This window comes from Primulina eburnea, chromosome 2 (assembly GCF_022965805.1).
Source record: "Primulina eburnea isolate SZY01 chromosome 2, ASM2296580v1, whole genome shotgun sequence".
NCBI classification, from domain to species: domain Eukaryota; kingdom Viridiplantae; phylum Streptophyta; class Magnoliopsida; order Lamiales; family Gesneriaceae; genus Primulina; species Primulina eburnea.
The window spans coordinates 21,206,170-21,227,601 of record NC_133102.1 but is presented as its reverse complement, the minus strand read 5'-3'; the positions used below and the strand labels follow the sequence as shown (position 1 = coordinate 21,227,601).

The 21,432-nt window shown below is 37.9% G+C and overlaps 1 long non-coding RNA gene across 1 annotated transcript; it reads left to right on the top strand.

Moving 5' to 3' along the window:
- Window positions 1-762: 762 nt before the first annotated feature.
- Window positions 763-4,457, top strand: LOC140822999 (uncharacterized). Its single transcript, XR_012116089.1, has 3 exons — window positions 763-1,800; window positions 3,396-3,477; window positions 4,178-4,457. It is a non-coding gene; the product is annotated as an uncharacterized lncRNA (long non-coding RNA).
- Window positions 4,458-21,432: the final 16,975 nt, after the last annotated feature.

Sequence of the window (21,432 nt, the reverse complement as noted above, 5' to 3'; positions counted from 1 at the left end):
TTTTCTTAGAGAATCTACGTGTCCCAAAGCATTCATAATATTCTCGATTAACTTATAGCCCAAAAAGTAGAACGTCAATTCTAAAACCCAAAAATCAACATCGTCCAATTCCACCACAAAACCAACATGCGTTAAAATCAAATAATTTTTTCATTCCATATCGTATCACGTATAAAAATTCAAAGCATATAAAACATATATTATCATAAAACTATTAAACATGTGACGTAAACATATAATTCATGTACTTATGCAGGTAATATCATAGAATCATATAAAGCATGTAAAACTTACAACTTTGAGGCTTGACGACTGATCTTCCCGGCGCAGACGGTGGCACAACCCTTTACAGAACCATTGCTCTGATACCAACTGAAACGTCCTGATCTTTTTTATTACTTTAAAAGTACTAGAATTTTATTTTTTAAACTCTCACATTTTCGAATTGCATGCACATGCACATAAAAATAATCTTGCACCATTTTAAAATAAATCGTCTAACTAGTATTTGAAAATTGGAAGGCAATTGTCAAACTAGAAATTTTATGTCGTTTTACCAAACCTCAAAAGCAATAAATGTTGAAAGTATAGCCCATACTAAACTCTCGAAAATCTCTCAAAACATAAATAAATAGTCTCAAAATCTTTAACATAAAACATAAATCATAATGCGGAAAATGTAGCGCTGGTCCTTGGGTTGTGTGCACCTTCAGTCCAGTCTAGATCATCCGTCAAGTACTCCCACATCAATATCTGTGTAGAACCCGTAAATCAGTCTACGTATAAGTCATGCATAATTCTAGATTTTTAAATTTAATTTAACTTCATTGCATGATTATTTTAAATGCATTTCTTTGAGGTTAATTATTTTATTAGTTCAGTTCAGTAGTTGATTTTTTTAGCATTTCAGTTATTTCAGTGAGGCCGGACTGGAGATGGAGTATTGAGATAAGTTAATAAAAAACTTATTTAAGAGGTGGTAATTTAGCATGTTATTTCATTAAATTATGTTTTTAATTATTTTATGTAATTTATGCATAATTAATGCATGATGGAATTTAGTTCATGAAATTTTAAAAGTTCGTACATTAAGATTTTTAAGTTGCGTTTCACGTTCGGACGAGGATCGGAGACCGGAGAATTTTCGGAAAAATTTATTTTATTACATGATTTTATTTTTATAAATTAAGGTTTAGCATTTTTAAGTGTATTTTACAAAAATGGAAATTTTTGGGTATTTTTACCCGTAAGATTTTATTTTTAATCGGTACTCAAATTTTATCGAATCGGGAGACTTTTTAAGGGTTCGACTAATCATTTCAAAATCTTTTCAACTCGAAATATTTTTCGTTAGTGAGTTTGAGCTTAATGATCTTACTTTCGAGTTTATAGAGATTAATTATCTTTTTAATCTTTTAATTAAACAATTTAAGCTCATAAACTAATTTGTTAACTACTTAATTAATCCTTAAATATCATTTATCCTACACCTAATGATTCCAAGTAGTCGACACCTCCTCAGCAGCAAACACACCCACGTTTTCATCTTAAAGATTTAGGCCCCATCGGTTTCCTTCCCACCCTTGAAAGAAACGTCCGTCTCGTGCGTTTGTCCATCAATTAAGATCATCACATGGCATCATTTTAATTCTTCTCTCACAGCCGACAACCACTCTCCCCTTCAACTTTATTGTGGGATTTCAGCATTCTTCAGCTGAGAAGGTTTCGGTTTCCTCTTGTTCTTTCTAAAGAAATTCATCCGGGTTCCCTCGCACCGTTCTTGATCTTCAAAATCATCAGGCACGCTTTGTACTCTCTTTTATGCATCTCATACGCCATATACATGCTGTTGTGTGATTTATTGTAGCAAACTCCCGATCCCACCAAGAACATGAAAGTTTTTCGGTTTTGGTTTGCATGTTGCATTTCCTTCATTGCCACTCATGTTTTCTGTTATATAGTGCAAGGAGCTGCTGTAATAGATCTTCGAAGACTTGTGCAGATCGAGAGTGTGAGTTATAAGCGCAGGAACGTGAGGTTGATAGGTTCAGGGTAGAACTAAGAGGGTCTTGCAGATCGAGGTTGGGTGTAGGAGGTTCGATCTAAGCTCACGGGTTACACCAGCTGTGCGAGAGCCTCCTCCAGCCCTGGACCAGATCCTGATGGATCTGAGATGGGGTCTGATGCGGCTTGAAGCTGGCTGGAGGGACGGAGAGTTCGATCGGTTCAAGTAGAGGCGCACGGGTCTCGGTAGGGAGCTTGGGGTTGTCCTCGGTTACTAGCTGTTAGCCGTTTGCTTGGGAGCAGCGACGTTGGTTCAGGGTGTTCCTTAGGGTCAGGACTAGGTCCTTGATGTCTTGGTTCATGGCTGGTGCGTTGGGGTGAAACGGATGGCTTTAGAATAAGGAGAGGGGTACGGCCGAGAGGTGAAGAGGGAAGGGGCCGAGAGTTTGTGTGGTCCTGTCACTATCACCGAAGGTTTAAGGGCTGTGGTTAAGTTTTAGGAGCTTAATAATGTTTGTAAGGTGGGTCACGTGAGGGGAGAAAGGTGCACCGATTATTTAAGGGGTGGGAGACAAGTGTTGGAGTTTAATTATTCAAAATGTGGGACCGAGAGTTTTTATTTGCTGGAAGTTTCAGCCGTGTGTTTAGGGACTTAATGACATGATTTTAAGATATTTTAGTGTTTGTAAGATATGGAGAAAAGTTGGGGAAAATTTAGATAAGTTTCGAGTCGATTCGGGTTAAAATCGGGACTCCGGTATAAGTTTTAAAATAATTCGGTTAAGTTACGAAATGGGCTCGAGTTTACGTCTAGGAATACTTTTAAATATGTTTTGGGAAAATTTTAGGAGTTTGGTAAGTTTTGGATCAAAATAATGAGTTTTGGAATTATTCGGGATTTGATCGCCGCACGAAACGCTAATTAAAGAATTAATTGAAACGCCTAGATTTAAGCTTAATAAAATTATGGGAAATTATATTTAAGCTAAAATAATTATTAGAAGTCTAAATTTTTAATTTGGGAATTTTATGCTAAGGTTTGGTTTAATTCGGGATTTAAAATGCATTAATATGTTGTATTTAAAGATTTATTTAAAAGTCATTGATTTAAGACAAATAAAAATATGGGAGAATTCATGTAGGCTTAAATAATTATTTGAGACATGTTAGAGTCAATGGAATTAAGAAAATGTCAAAAACGTGAAATTTATGTTTAGGGGTGAAACGATAAGTTTTTAGTTTCCAGGGGCAAAATGGTAATTTTGCACTCGGAGTGAGATTTTAGTACTAGCAGCGCCTTGAGCACGAATCAAAATATTTTTAAATGTTCATGCATCACGTTTACGATTTTTACGCTATTATAATAATTATGGTGCATGCTTAATTTAAAGGAATTAATGAGGAAAAGATGAGCACTCCGTCTCCGCCGCGCCGCGTCGTTATTTCGTTTGTTTTCTGTCAAAACAAACCAAGGCATGTATATACTTTTTCTAAACCTCAATCAAGTCTTATAGGTATTTTTAAATATCGCAAGTTCATGATTTTAATTGTTCATATTTAATTATGTTGGTTAATTATATTACGAGCATAGAAAATATTCATTTTTGAGATTTATGCGATATGGCTTGTGGTTCATTCACTATGTGGGAGCATTATTTATACGGTTGCCAGTGACCGCTCAGTTCAGGTTGGTATCATCAGGTCGCCAGTGACCTATCAGTTACGGATGGTACCATCAGGTCTTCAGTGACCGCCAGCTCAGTTTCAGGCTCCCCGGTAGTCAGTTACCGATCAGTTCAGCTTAGTGCAATGGCCACAGGCGTAAAACATAATCTCAACAGAAAATTTTACCAGTTATTTCAGTACAGGGCTCCAAGGAGCAAATGTTTTTACCGTGATTATCAGTTCAGTTATGCACGTATTATAATTGCTCAATACAGATTATTTTCAACAGCAGTACAGATTATTTTCAGCAGCAGTACAAATTATTTTCAGCATGAGTATAGATTATTTTCAGTATCAGTACAGATTATTTTCAGCATCAGTACAAATTATTTTCAGCATGACTCATGACATGATATTTTATCCCATGCATATTTTACCTCAGATTTTACTCGTTACCTGCAATATATGCATGCTGAGTCTTTAGGCTCACTAGACTTGATTGTTGTAGGTACTGATGAGGTCAGGGTAGAGGACGGGGACCAGTGAGCCAGCTTGGGTCGGCAGTAGTGGCACCCGAGGACCTCAGCGCAGCAGTTGTTATTTTTCCGCAAACTATTTTATCAGTCGTTAGATATTTTTTAAATTGTACTTGTTGACAAACTTTATTTTCTTCCGCTGTTTTAAATTTTAAACATTGAACTTGATTCATCAGTGATTTTATGAATGAGGCCATTTAAGTTCTTTAAAAAGAAAATTTTTAATTTTCCGCAAATTTTTAAAGCGAGGATTTTCGGGCTTTCACAATCTGCATCCATCACACCTAGTGAGTCTAAAGACTCAACACACCATAATCTTTATGACGAGTAATACATAATACAGTCAACATATAACGGTGAAAAATACTTGTACTTAAAATATCTTTTTCATGAGGATGCATAAACTTGAACATAAACATTTTCGTAAAATACTTTTTCATGGCGCGTAAATTGTAAATAAAAATACTTTCATAATGATGCATCAACTTTAAACATAAACATTTTCATGACATGCATAAATAAACCTTAATCTTTTTCTTTTTCCTCAACATGAAATGACATAAAACCTTTAACATGATCGTAAACGTTTTCCTTTTCCTTTTTCTTTGTTGAATTCAGATCGTTAATTGTGACTTTCCTCACATGACATGACATGACGATGGATCCATCAGAAATATAACCACAGTACTGGGCGGCGGGGGACACCAGCAACACTCTCACCGGTCAACTGGGCCCTGGCCTATCATTATCGAATAGAAATACGATCGTCGGGGCTCCCTCTGGGGCCTTTTCCCATGAATGGGCTCCCTCTGGGGCCTTCTCCCCTCACGATATTCCCATTCTTACCTCAAACCTCAAAACCTCATATTCGCAACAATGGAAACACGATCGTCGGGCTCCCACTGAGACCATAACCCTCACGACGTCGCCACCATTAACGAATTAGTCACAATCACTTCACTTCCTTCAACGTATTTCATTCACATCACTTTATAAAATCATTAATAACATTTATCTTTTTCCCTTTTGAAACCAAGCATGCAACGCGTATTTAAATGTCTTCTTTAAATCATAAAAATTCTTTTTGACATTTAAAAATCATAAATAAATCATGTTAAATTCATAAACATTTTAAAATATCATATTTAACATGAAAACAGCATTTCGGGCACTGCCATGACCTTTACTAATTTCCCGGTGTAAAAAGACCGTTTTACCCTAGGCTCGACTTTATACGAAATCGAATTTTTTCATGATTTCATGACTCTAACCTGTCCCAAATAATTATTTAAGCCTACAAGAATTTTCTCATATTTTTATTTAGCTTAATTTGATGACTTTTAAATTTATCTTTAAATGCGGCGTATTAACGCGTTTTAATCCCGAATTAAACCAAACTTCAATATAAAATTCCCAAATTAAAAACTTAGGCTTCTAATAATTATTTAAGCTTAAACCTAATTTTTCATAATTTTATAAGGCTTAAAACTATGCGTTTTAATTAACTCGTTAATTAGCGTTTCGTGCGGCGATTAAATTCCGAATAAATCCAAAACTCGTTATTTTGATCCCAAATTTTAATCATAGCATTTTTAAGATTTACTCTACCCTTCCAAGTCATGAGCCACCCCTGTGGACCCATGGAATCAATTTTGGCTTAGTAAATCTCGTTTTTGACCCTTCGACGAACACACCGAGCCATCTCCTAATTTACCCGAGCCACGCCTGAGCCACCTCGAGCCAAAACTTAGCCAACCCATCTAGGGACCCTACTGTGCAAGCCCAACCCATTAACCAGCCTTTAGAACCAAGATACAGCCCCTACACCTGGACCCGAATGCATGATTGTGTGCGTGTGTAGTGTTTGATTGAAATGGGACTCCTCTCCTCCTAAGACCCTTACAGTCACCTAACCATCTACCAGCACTGACCCTCACCGAGCCTAGACCACACTCAGCCTCGTCCCAGACAAGCCCAAGCCCCTGGACCAGCCCCTAACCCTCGCAACTCTCCCTGCACGCAACCAGACCCATGTTGCTACAACTCACGCTCAAAGAGTCCTAGCGACCCCAGGGCTCTTCCATCCAAGCCACCACCGAGCCCACCTCACCCTAACCAATCCTAGACCATGCCCAGACTCGACCCACACCGTGCCCAGCCCCTTGAAGTCGCGCCTGAAGCACTGCACCAGCTACGTACATATGCTTGGCCGAGAATCTCGCTCCTTGACATGAACTCCACGATTTCTGTTGCTAGCCCTCTTACCATCGAGCCACCCCTTGAACCAGCCCCTCAAGAACCCTTCTAGGACCCTAAGGACCCAACCTAGCCCAGCCCAAAGCCCCCAGGCCGAGCCCCTTCTTCCCTGCACAAGCTGGAACCCTACGCTACCTCTCTTCTAATCTCTCGGGTGGCTTTGGGGAAGAGTCCTTGTGCTCTTGGGCTCTTCCCTAGCCCTCTAACTCGAGTCCTAGCATGGCTAGGACTCCTTCCTAGCCCCTAACATAAACCCAGCAGTGACCCATGTTAGAGTAGATGCCCTACAAGCCAACTGTTGGCTAGGGAATTTATTGACTCAAGTGTAATAAACAATCTTTATTTTAATATAATTTATTTTTTAATGGTTTCGTTATACTTTATCTGTATACCCATGCAAGCAGCATAGATAAAGTCCTTGATTATGCTTTAATACAAATGAATCTTAATTCGATGTTGAAACTCATTTGTAAACACTGCATATTCTAAATTCGTTCCTAGTCGATTCAGCCGCCTAAAACATGGATAAAGGTCGCTTGAGCTAGAGACTAGCATCTGTGATGTTGTGTACTGCGTTTCTTGGTAAGGGCATAGAGATGTCCAAACATACAGATGGGTAGTCATATGATGATTATACCGAACAACCCTCCCTCGGACTTTCCAAGTGGTTATCATTCATCGAGAGGATAAGTCCGTGATTATGATTGTACACCATTAGTCCTTATGACCCGGGACAACACTGAGGCTCTATATGCTAGAGCTGTGCTTTGACTCGTTTACCGGCTCCAGGAGAGTCATCAGGTGGCGAGGTTGGGTACAGTTGCGACACATATAGGAGCCAGTGCATTATAGTCGGGGATTCACCGCTCACCTACGGGTGTGGATATCCTATGTGATCTAATGTAATAATAGTGCATGGAATCTCTGGCCAGAGTATGAGATGTATGTTGGAGAAGGAGTTCTCCAATAGTACACGCGATGCCACTATTATAGTTATCACATAGTTATCGAATTAATATGCAACCCTCGATGAACCAATGGTTGCAGATTCGATTGGGATATATGAGATGAAGGGACCGTACTGTACGTTAATCATAATCTACTGGTTCTTGCAGGCACTATCAGTGATACCTAGGGGATCATGGGGCGATGCTACTAGACGCTCTTACCATGATCCGATGGGTGCAATCAGAAATGAGTTCTGACATTCTTGATCAAGGTGTTGATGAAAAGAATGGGGCTAACTAGGGTAAGCCCGAATAAAGGATTATGTCCTTAATCACAAAGAGTTGTGAACCCACGGCTAGCTGTATCCCTGAACCATTGAGGGTCACACAAGTACTGGATCTTTTGTTCCCGTGGAGAGAATAAATTCAAGGAGTTGAATTTATATCATGATATAGTAAATTCAAGGAGTTGAATTTATGATAATTAAATTTTGAGAGAATAAATTCAAGGAGTTGAATTTATAAATTTGAGAATTTAATTTATTAAACTCAAAAGTTGAGTTTATTAAATATTAAATTTTGGAGGTGATAAAATTCAAGGAGTTGAATAAACAATTTAAATTCAAATGTTGAATTATAATTAATTTAATTTATTAAACTCAAAAGTTGGGTTTATTAAATATTAAATTAAATGTGATGTGAGATATGTTTAATGGGCTTGTAGGAGTTCAAGTCCAACATATTAAATGATTAAAGTTCTTAATGGACTTTAATATAATTAATTAAACTAGTTTGACTATTCCATTTAATTAACAAAGCCCATTAAATTTAATTTAGGAACCTAAATCCAAATTATGGAATTTAGGTTAAAAACTCTTTTTAGAATATAAAAAGGGTAGCCTCCATTATCTCAAAGAAAATAAGATTTTCGAGATTGGCAAAATATGGGATGCAATTTTAGAATCTTTAATTATCTTAATTGATAAGATTAATTAAGTAAATATAATATTAGAAAATATAATAAGATTTTAAATCTTATTTTCTCACGTAAATAGGCATCCACCCAAGAAGACTTTAAATAACTTTTGGGTCTTCCCAATTTCTCAAAAAAAAGAGGCTCTCGAAAATTCCTTCAAAAGCAAGAAAAATTTGGCTTAAACTTTGAGTCGAATTTTTCGTGCTATATCTCTACGCAAAAACATCTTCTAATTTTCTAGTGCAAATTAGAGGAGGAACAAATCTTCCAGTCGTGGACAGGATTAGGAGATCGAAGAATGTTCGTAGGGATTTCATCAAGAGCTATCTCCGCTAAATTCGGAATAGTTGGAGCCTTGTGAAATTTTCACCGAAGGTATAAATTCTAAACTCCCTATGCATGTTTATTGTAAAATCATACGATCGCCCAAACAAATCAAATTTTGATTGTCAAAATAAATAAAAATTTTAAAACTTCCGCTGCGTTTGGGCGTGTAGAAAACCGAGATCCAACAGTGGTATCAGAGCCAGGTTCTCTATATCGTATGATTTTAAATCATATAGAATAATTTATTTCTAACCACACAAGAAAATTTTTCAGAAAATTTTGCACCAAGAAATTTTTATTTTTCCAGAAAACAAAAAAAAAAAAAAAAAAATTAAATATGCCCGGAACTGTTCCGGGCAGTCCGTGCGCGCAGGGCCGCGCACGGCAGCGCGCAGGCGTCCGCGTGAGCGCAGGCGCTCGGCCCATGCGCGCACAGCGCTAGCGCAGGCGTCCGCGCTAGCGCAGGCGTCGGACGCCTGCGCGCGGTGTCGGCGCGCCTGTGCGCGTTCTCCGCGCACACGGCCGCTGCCGCTGCCCGAACGGGCGGGCAGTGGGCGGGCGGCTGCCCGGGAGCGTCTCGGGGAGCGCGCTGAATAATGGGCTTGAATTGTTTGGGTCTAAGGTGCAATTTTCTGATTTTTATAAATTTTGGGTAAAATTGATATTTTTTAAAAAAATTGGTTCAATTTTTATTTTGGAAATTAATTTTTGTAAAATTAATAATTTTCTTGTGAAATAAATAATTAGAATATGATTTTAATTATTTATTGTAAAAATGAGTTTTTTACAAGAAATCAATTATTATTGATTTAATTGGAAATTAAATAAAGGGGTTTATTTAATTTATTAAATTCTTTAATAATTGTGGTGGTTTGTGATAAATTATTAGATATATGATTTATCAATTAATTAAATTGTTTAATTAATTTGATGTTAATATTTGATATTAAATGCATGAAGGATGATCGAGAGCCTTGACCAATGTGTTAGGTGTATGTTAGGATATTTTACTGTTTTTTATTCATTTTTATAATATTTGATATTATTATAGTGGGCCTGGTTTATGGTCCGTCCTATCCCCATGAGATGTATCCCTTATGTGCCATGGCTATTCAAATGTAATAATTAGAAATAGTGGGAGATCAAGATTGGAAGATGGTGGGCCCGATGATCAAGATGAAGACATGTAAAATATTGGAAGCTTTTGTAATAAGTTGCATTTGCATCCCTGCATTCACCTAGGTTTGGACCCGGATCCATGTTTGGCTCACATGGATCTAATAGTGTTGGCGATCGATCATCCTTATTTATTGTTGAATGTCATATTATGATATATGCGATATATAGTAGTATGCATGTATGTATATTATTAGATAATATAGTTGCATGAATCCGGCAAACATACAAACTCGTGGCACGCGATTTTTAAATTAAAATGATGAGACGATTTTAAAATTAAAATCCCTCATTTTGAATATGATTCAAAATTTATATCAAACCGGAAAAGTAAAAATTAAAAGAGTTTAATTTTTCCTTGCCTTCCATCAACCGTGGTTGCATGTTGATCGCTACCCGCGGACAGTGTCTGGCTCATATTATTGGGGAGGCCTGGACGCCGGAAAGCTGTGACTTCCACCGGACATATGATGTGAATTGAGTGGAACTCCCATGACTTCGGCTCATATTATTGGGGGAACTCATGGCGACCGTCTACTACAATTCAACATTGATGGGTTGGTTTGACACGCGAAAATAAACGGCGTCATATTATTGGGTCCTTATTAAACGTGAGGCAAAACACGCGGAGGTTGCATAGGGATGCAATTGGATTCTACCTTTTAGAAATTATAATTGGCTGATATTATTCGGGATTATAATTGGCTAATTGGACTCTACGTGCCCACTAAGGAAATGTGATTTCTCTTTTTCATCAGAGGGTGGTGGAAATGTCAAAATAGTGGGAGAGAGATTTATAAAATAAAATCCATATTTTATATCTTAAAATTATTTTAAAATAATCAGCAACCATTATTCTGTTTCCGTATAAGTATATTTTCGATTTCGTTACGTAATACATTTTTGTTATTAACAAGCTAACCGAATCTAATTTTCAAGACTGGTTGGGATAAATTGTTCTAAATTCGGAGAAAATGATATACACACTAATGTCAGTCCTGCTGAACTGACAAAGCATGCAAGATGGTAGGACCATAGTATGCAAGCTAAAGTATGATGTGCTCGCTTCTATGTCAAATGAACTGTCGGGACAGTTTGAGGAAATTTTGAATGCTGCTGACATTCGAATGCACGTGCAAGAGTTGTATGGTGCATGAAACTCATACGATGATGCACACTACTTTCAAGGAGCTAATGACTACACACATGCAAGATGGGGCTCTAGCCCATGAGCATTGTGTATATATGACTGTGCTTATTGAAAATGTGGTGGGCCTGGAATATGTGATTCCTAACGAGTTAATTGATAACATCAATTTGTTGTCTTTCTATTCCTCATTTGACGGGGTTATGGTGAACTTCAAGTTTAATAAGATATTTGATAGCCTTGAAGAGCTAGTCAATACGCTTATAACTTATGAGATCACCATAAAATAGGAAATTATTGTTTTTATGGGCATCTCGTCAGACGAAAATGACCCACAAGGTAAGGGAAAGAAATGTTCTGCCCCTCACAAGAAAAACAATCCCAATAAGAAGCAAACTCTGAAAGGAACTTAAAAGGCCTACAAAGCCCGATAAGTTAAAACATATTTATTTCACTGCAAGAAGTCCGGACATAAGAAATTATATGCGCCAGAAATGTTCTGGAAATGATAAGTGAATGTCCAAGTAAAACATTATTTCAACATCAAACAAAAAGAAATTTAGATGATCCAAATCCCACACAAATATGGCACGCTAGACTAGGTCATATTTCCCAAAGAAGGATGCATAAGCTAGTGGGAGAAATCATGTTTGACTTGTCAGACATAAATTCTCAACCTACTTGTAAGTCCTGTCTAAAAGGAAAATTGACCAAGACTCCATTCAATGGAAACGTGGAACGTGCACATGGTCTACTGGATTTGATCCACACAGACATTTGTGATCCGCTAAGTGTTAGCACATAATATGGGCAATCTACTTCATTACCTTTACTGATGACCATTCGAGGTATGGGTATGTTTATGAAACACAAATCTGAAGCATTTGAAAAGTTCAAAGAATTCAGATAGAAAGAAGTATTAAGGCACTTCGATCTGATCGAGGTGGAGAATACTTTAGTGCTGAATTTTTGAGTTATCTAAAAGAGAATGGGATTCTCTCACAGTGGACTCCACCAGCAACACCACAATTGAATGGTGTTTCTGAACGTCATAAGCGAACCTTGTTGGGCATGGTTCGACCTATGATGGGATTCATTGAATTGCCTACATCGTTTTGGGGCTTTGCGCTTGAAACTACGACAATGTTGTTGAATAATGTCCATACTAAAGCAGTGGATAAAACACCATATGAGATATAGATGGGAAAACTCTCAAATATTCTTACATGAGAATATGGAGATGTCTTGCTTACGTGAAGCAGACAGTGGGAGACAAATTGGATAGTGGATCCACTTTGTGCTACTTTGTAGGATATCCAAAGAATTCTGTTGGATATTATTTCTATCATCCCAATGAAGCAAAATGTTTGTTTCAAGAAATGCCACCTTTTGGAAAGAGAATTTCTATTAGATAGAAAATGCAAGATGATAGAACTTGAAGAAATTCAAGATACTCCCTCAACTATAGTAGTTGAACCTAATCCCCAACGACCAGTAGTTGAAGTACAAGCTCCTAGAAGGTCTGATAGGGCTATTAGACCACCTGCAAGATATATGCTTATTCATGAACAAGGCCATGATGAGTCTTGTGTTGGATGTGATCCAATGAATTTCAAAGAAGCAATATCTGATACTGATTCAACCAAATGGCTTGAAGCCATGCAGTCAGAAATGGACTCTATATATTCAAACCAAGTCTGGACATTGGTGGTGGATCAACCTGAGGAAATCGTTCCTATAAGGTGCAAATGGATCTACAAAAGAAAGCTTGGGGCGAATGGGAAGGTAGTGACCTTCAAAGCAAGACTGGTTGCAAAAGGTTATACTCAAAGACAAGGAGTTGACTATGAGGAAACTTTTTCACCAGTTACTATGATTAAATCCATTAGAATACTACTAGCCATTGCATCATGGTATGACTATGAGATTTGGCAAATGATGTAAAGACTGCATTCCTCAATGGAGACATCAAAAAAAGAAATTTATATGTCTCAACCTGAGGGATACACATCAGTAGGAAGTGAGCATAAGGTATGCAAACTTCAGAGGTCAATATATGGTCTCAAGCAGGAGTCAATGAGTTGGAACCTCAGATTTGATAGCACTATCAAAGAGTTTGGTTTTGCTAAGAATCCTGAGGAACCATGTGAAAGCGGACCGGTTACGGTGGCCGGAAAACGCAACGGAAGCAAAACTTCGAAATTTTGAGGCAAATATTTCGGCCACCATGTTTTTCTTGTGCAATATTTACAAAATCAAACCATACATAGGATGTTAGAAATATCATTACCTATCAACCTCTTGAGGTTGATGTATGGCACCAACTTTGTTGTAAACAACAAAGCTCTTCAAGGTTGAAGATCTACAAGCCTCCAACTCCCTTTCCTTCAAAATAAGGCCCACCACCAACTAGATAAATCCCCTCTTAATTTGCACTAGAAAATTAAGAGGATTTTTCAAAGAGAAGTGTGTGTGTTCTTAAACAAATCAAGAACACAAAATGGAGAGAAAAACTTGAGAGAAAAGTGAGAAGAGGTTTTGGCCATATCCCTTGCTAGAATGGAGTGAATGAGTTGTTAATTGCTTGTCTTGGTTGTGAGAAAAGCAAAAGCAAAAAGGTGCATGCCTTGCATTATTTTAATAAAAAGTAATCTCCAACCCTTCACCTCCCATGCATGCATATAATATAGTTTTTAATCAAATTAAAAACTTTGGACTAAATTTAAATGTCCCAAACATATTTGGGCCCATTTATTGTTTACTTGATTTTACTCAAGTCCACTAGTCAAATAATTATTTCCAATTGGGCTCTACAAGGCCCAATGATATTTAATTAATCCAACACTTGAATTAATTTAATTATTTGGACTCTACTAGGTCCACTAGTGTCTAATTAATTCAACACTTGAATTAATTTAATTTAGTCCATAATAATGTTTATGAAAATCACAATTTTCAAATACATTATCCACTTGGCCAAATTTTAATTTAGGAACACTTCCATAAATTAAAATTTATATTTCTCTCATAGAAGTCATACTTCTATATTTCTTTACACTTATAAACACATTTATAAGCCGTTCAACACTTTGAACTATTTTCTCCTTTATAGAAGTCATACTTCTAATTTTACTTTACGCTTATAAACTCCTTTATAAGCCGTTCAACACATTGAACTATTTTACTTCTCATCGGGATTTACAAAGCTAGCACTTGTGTGGCCCTCAATGGTTCATTGATACAACTAGCCGTGGGTTCACATCTCCATGTGATTCGGACTAAACATGTCCTTATATGAGCATACCCCAATTGCTCCATTCTTACTTATCAACTCCTTGATAGTAAGAACGTCAGAACTCAAGTCTGATAGTACCCAACCAATCACGTTAAACGCCTAGCAGCATCGCTTACGTGATTCCCTAGGTATCACATGATAGTGCCTGCAAGAACCATTCAATTATGGTTAGCGTACAGTACGGTCCCTTCAACTCATATATCCCGATCGATTCGACAACCATTGGTTTATCGAGAGTTGTCAATGAATCGATACTATGTGTCATGTCGTAGTTGCATCAATGGTGTAATCTATGAAACCCCTTTCATAATTACAACCATACTCTGGCCAGAGATTTCAACCTACATACACATGATAACACATAGGATATCCATACCCGAAGGTAAGCGGTGAATCCCCAACTACAATGCATCGACTCCTATGTGTTTCGACAGAACACCCAACCTTGCCACCTGATGACCCCATGAGAGTCGGTAAACAAGTCAAAGTGTAATTCTAGCACATAGAGTCTCAATGTTGTCCCGGGTCATAAGGACTAATTCTGTACAACCATAAACCAGGACTTTTCCACTCGATAAGTGAGAACCACTTGGAAAGTCCTTTTATGGAGGGTTGTTCAGTGCACTCTACAAGGAGCACCTAACTGCATGTTCGGACATCACAATGTCCCCTACCAATGAAACATGGTACTCACATAGCAGATACTAGTCTCTAACTCGAGCGGCCTATATCCTTCTTAGTGGCGGCTGAATCGACTAGGAACCGTTTAGAATATACAGTATTACAAATATGAGTTTCATGATACTCATCATATGAGCATCTCATATTCTTTCTACTATTTGTATATTCAAGGGCTTTATCTATGCAGCTAGCATGGGTATACAGATAAAGATTTGCCAAAATAATACTTTCAAATATTATTAAAATAAAGACTGCTTATACATAGAGTTTCATTGTGAACACTCGGCCAACACTTGGCTCGACGGGCACCTACTCTAACAATCTCCCACTTGCACTAGAGCCAACTACCCATATGCTTAAAACCCATTGATTCGCGATGCTTGTCGAATAATGGTCCAGGTAAAGGCTTAGCTAGTGGATCAACAACATAATTTGGGAGCCGACTTTGTCAATAGACACTACTCTTCTTTCCACAATCTCTCCGAGGATGTGGTACTTTCTCAATACTAGTTTGGATTTCTGATGAGACCTAGGCTCCTTTGCTTGAGCTATAGCTCCCGTGTTGTCACACAACACCGGGACAGGAGCAACTCCATTAGGAATGACGTCCAACTCTTAGACGAAATTCCTTATCCAAACAGCCTCTCTTGCTGCATCTGATGCAGCGATGTATTCGGCCTCTGTGCTGGAATCCGTAATATTGTCTTGCTTGGAACTCTTCCAAGAGACAGCAGCACCGTTGAGTATGAATACAAAACTAGAGGTTAACTTCGAGTTATCAATATCGCTTTGGAAGCTAGTGTCGGTATAGCCTTCCAATTTCAGTTCTCTACCCCATAGACCAAGAACAACTTATTGGTCCTTCTCAACTACTTGAGAATGTCTTTCACAGCTTTCAGGTGTGGAAGACCAGGGTTCGATTGATATCCTTTCACTACACATAGTGCAAACGCCACGTCAGGACGTGTAGATATCATCCCATACATGATATTACCAATTTCCGAAGCATACGGAATGCGTGTCATCGCCACTATCTCTGCATCTGTCTTGGGAGACAGACTTGGATAGGGACACGCCATGACACACTGGTAGATGTCCTCTCATGGACTCATCCATCGAGAACCGCTTCACGATGGTATCAATGTATGTGGACTGGGTGAGACCAAGCCATCTTTTCGATCTATCTCTATAGATCTGTATCCCAATACAAAAGATGCTTCACCCAAGTCCTGCATCGAGAACTTACTCGTTAACCATATCTTAGTTGATTGCAACATTCCTACATCATTCCCAATGAGTAGAATGTCATCAACATAAAGCACCAGGAATGTCACAACACTCCCACTGACCTTCTTATACACACAGGGTTCCTCATGATTCTTAGTAAATCAAACTCTTTGATTGTACTATCGAATCTAAGGTTCCAACTCCTTGATGCATGCTTTAGATCATAAATAGATCTTTGAAGTTTGCATACGATATGCTCACTTCCGATAGATGTAAACCATTCAGGTTGAGACATGTAAATCACTTTCTTAAAATCCCCATTAAGAAAGACTGTCTTAACATCCATCTGCCATATCTCATAGTCATACCATGCAGCTATGGCTAGCAAAATCCTTATGGACTTGAACATTGTGACTGAGAAAAGGTTTCCTCAAAGTCAACTCCTTGTCTTTGAGTACATCCTTTTGCCACCAATCGCGCCTTGAAGGTCAATACCTTCCCATCCGCCCCAAGTCCCTATGGGAACAGTTCCCTCAGTTGGATCCACAAGATCCTACACTTGGTTCGAATGCATGGAATTCAACTCAGATTCCATTGCTTCAAGCCACTTGGATGAATCGGCATCAGATAACGCTTCCTTGAAGGTCCTTGGATCACATCCATGGTTAGGCTCATCATGGCCTTCTTCAAGAAGCTGACCATACCTCATAGGTGGTCTCGAGACTTTCTCGTATCTGCTAGGAGCTTGTATCTCCTCTCTTGGCTCATCGGGTGTGGGTTCTATAATTGTGGGGTTCTCTCGAACCTCTTCGAGTTCTATCATCTGCCTTTTCTATCCAATAGAAAATACCTTTCCAAAAAGGTTGCATTCCTAGAAACAAACACCTTTGTTTCTTGGGGATGATAGAAATAATATCCAACTTAATTCCTTGGATATCCCACAAAGTAACATAAAATGGATCAACAATCCAATTTATCTCCCACTTACCTGCTTCACATAAGCAGGGCTCCCATATTCTAAGATAAGAATATCTAGGAGGCTTACCCATCCATATCTCATATGGATCTGCCTTTGAATGGACATTTAATGGAATATCTTTTAATTTTAAGTTATAGAGATCGTTTTCAAGTTCTCAAGTACCAATTAAACATTCATTCTTGTAAATGTTGCAAACACCTTTGCTAAATAAACAAGAATATCCATCTTTATCACAATAGAAATGGAAATAATGTTTTTCATCAAAAAGGTACAAACAAAACATCTCACAAAATTAACTTAAACTATTGTTCAATAATAAGTAAACATCCTCAATAGCCTTGGTAGCAACTCTTGCTCCATTGCCCATCCTCAAGAAGGTCACACCTTCCTTAAGCTTCCCACTTCTTCCCATCACCTGTAACCCATTACAGAGATGTGAGTCACAACCGGTATCTAATACCCAAGAAGTAGAGTTAATTGAAATGTTTACTTAAATTTAGAACATACCGTTTCCAGAACACTTCTGGGCCAGATATTCCCTGCAATTTCGCTTCCAATGTCCAGGCTTCTTGCAGTGATGACAAACATCACCAGTCTTGTCAGCCTTAACTGGTCTGGCTGCCACAACGGGATTCGGAGATTGCCTCAACAAGGGCACGTTCTTCTCGGGACGTTGGAAAGAACTCTTCTTTCCCTTCCCATGTGGATCAATCTTCGTACCAGATGAAGAACCCACATAAAGAACCAACTTCTCTTTCTTGATGGTGGATTCAAACGTAACAAGCATGTTCACCAACTCCTCAAGGGTCGGTTTCATCTTGTTCATGTTGAAGTTCACCACAAAAGGATCAAATGAGCTAGGCAACGATAACAGCAATACGTCGGTGGTCAACTCCGAAGGCAAGATCAGATCCATGCCAACGAGCTTGTCCACGAGCCCGATCACCTTTAGGCCATGCTCATGGACCGAGGCCCCATCTCGCATGCGCAAAGTGATCAGCTCCTTGACGGTAGCATGCCTTAGAGGTCGTGTTTGCTCACCAAAGAGCTCTTTGAGATGCAAATGAATGTCAGCAGCACTCTTTGCATCCTCAAAACGCCTCTGTAGCTCATCGTTCATAGAAGTCAGCATATAACACCTGGCTATCAAGTCATGGTCACACCATTCCTTGTAAGCCTGCAATTCCTCAGGAGTGCAGTCAGTCGGAGCCTCAACAGGGGGCGACTGAGTCAGCGTATATGTTACCTTTTCCGAATTCAAGACTATTTTCAAATTTCTTAGCCAAGTGAGGTAATTAGGTCCAGTTAATATGTGTTTTTCGAGTATGACAGATATCGAATTGCGCATCGAAGACATTGTCGATTTGTACTGAAAAGTAAAAACAGATAAATGTTGATGACTATTTTAAATATTTAGTAAGATATGAAGTTTGGACTTTTACTTCATAAATATTTGCTCCCACTGTTTTGACATCTTTCAATACCCTCTAGTGAAAAACGGGAAACTCCTTTCCTCAGTAGGTACGTAAGGTCCAATTAGCGAATTGTGATCCCGAATAATATCAGCCAATCACAATTCCTAAAAGGTAGTTTCCAATTGCATCACAATGCAACCCTCTACGTAAACTTTTGTCTCACGTTTGATTAGGACCCAATAATATGACGTCGTTCATCTTTACGTGTCAAGCCTAACCCATCGATATTGAACCTTAATGGACGGTCGCCATGAGTTCCCTCAATAATATGAGCCGAAATCATGGGAGTTCCACGTAGTTCACATCACTATGTCAATGGATGTCACAGCTTTCCGGCACTCGAGGCTCCCCCAATAATATGAGCCGAGCCCCGAGTACGGGTAGCGTTCATCATGCACCCATTGTCGATGGAAGACAAGGAAATTATAAACAAATTTATAATTCCCTTTTCGGGCTTGATATTTATTTTGAATCTTATTCAAAATGAGGGTTTTTTAATTTTGAAAGGTCTCATCATTAATTTTATTTTAAAAGCTCGCCATGTTTGATCGTATGTTTGCCGGATTCATGCAACTTTGTTATTATAATAATAACGCACATACTCATTATTTATAACATATCATGCATATATTATAAATAGAAAACAGTACAAGGATGATCAATTGCCCCAACTCTAATGGCCCGTGTGAGCCAAACACGGGCCTAGGTCCAATCCTAGGGTAAATGCACGGGATGCAATACAACTAAATTATTACATTAGCATCCAATATTACATGTCTTCGATCTTCATAATCACCAAGGCCACCATCTTCCAATCTTGATCTTCACCTATTCTAATATTTACAATTAAATATCCATGGCACATAGGGATACATCTCATGGGGGGTGGGAACGGGCCATAAACCAAGCCCACTTGAAATTGATAATTATTACAATCATACAACACAAATATCCTAGCATACACCTAGCAAATTGGGCTTGGGCTTTTGATCATCCTTCATGCATAATATCACATATCATACACCATCAATTAATTATCACTATAATTAATTGATCCCATATTATATATCTTGATCCAATCACTAACCGCCACAATTATAAATTAAATTAACAAAGTATACAAACACCTTTGTCTACTTTCAAATTAATTTATTTATAATCGAATTTCTTGTAAATCACAATTTACTATAAATAATTAAAGTCCTACTTCAATTATTTATTTTATGAGAAAATATGTGCAACAATTGTAAATTTAAACTTAAGGGCCCAAAACCCATTTTTCACAAAAATACTTTGGCCCATTTAAATTTCACAAATAATGTTGTCCATCCAATGGCCCAACATCTCAAGGCCCATGACACTAAGATTGTCCAAAACACTTTTGGAAACCCTAGCCGTCATCGCCGTCGCCGGAGCTCCGTCGCCGGATTCCGGTAACACAAAAAAATTTTTTTTTTTATTTTAAAAACTGCACATTTCGGGCAGCCCCTTGGGCTGCCCCTCGGCTGCCCGAAATTTTCGGGCAGCCCCTCGGCTGCCCGGAAAAAGTATTTTTTTTTTTGTTTCTCAAATTTTCGGCCCTATCATTTTCTTGCACAAAAAATCTCAAACGGTTAGAAATCGATCTCAACATAATATTATGCAAATATTACACAAAAACCGTAACCTTAAGCTCGGATACCACTTGAAAGCGGACCGGTTACGGTGGCCGAAAAACGCAACGGAAGCAAAAATTCGAAATTTTGAGGCAAATATTTCGGCCACCATGTTTTTCTTGTGCAATATTTACAAAATCAAACCATACATAGGATGTTAGAAATATCATTACCTATCAACCTCTTGAGGTTGATGTATGGCACCAACTTCGTTGTAAACAACAAAGCTCTTCAAGGTTGAAGATCTACAAGCCTCCAACTCCCTTTCCTTCAAAATAAGGCCCACCACCAACTAGATAAATCCCCTCTTAATTTGCACTAGAAAATTAAGAGGATTTTTCAAAGAGAAGTGTGTGTGTTCTTAAACAAATCAAGAACACAAAATGGAGAGAAAAACTTGAGAGAAAAGTGAGAAGAGGTTTTGGCCATATCCCTTGCTAGAATGGAGTGAATGAGTTGTTAATTGCTTGTCTTGGTTGTGAGAAAAGCAAAAGCAAAAAGGTGCATGCCTTGCATTATTTTAATAAAAAGTAATCTCCAACCCTTCACCTCCCATGCATGCATATAATATAGTTTTTAATCAAATTAAAAACTTTGGACTAAATTTAAATGTCCCAAACATATTTGGGCCCATTTATTGTTTACTTGATTTTACTCAAGTCCACTAGTCAAATAATTATTTCCAATTGGGCTCTACAAGGCCCAATGATATTTAATTAATCCAACACTTGAATTAATTTAATTATTTGGACTCTACTAGGTCCACTAGTGTCTAATTAATTCAACACTTGAATTAATTTAATTTAGTCCATAATAATGTTTATGAAAATCACAATTTTCAAATACATTATCCACTTGGCCAAATTTTAATTTAGGAACACTTCCATAAATTAAAATTTATATTTCTCTCATAGAAGTCATACTTCTATATTTCTTTACACTTATAAACACATTTATAAGCCGTTCAACACTTTGAACTATTTTTTCCTTTATAGAAGTCATACTTCTAATTTTACTTTACGCTTATAAACTCCTTTATAAGCCGTTCAACACATTGAACTATTTTACTTCTCATCGGGATTTACA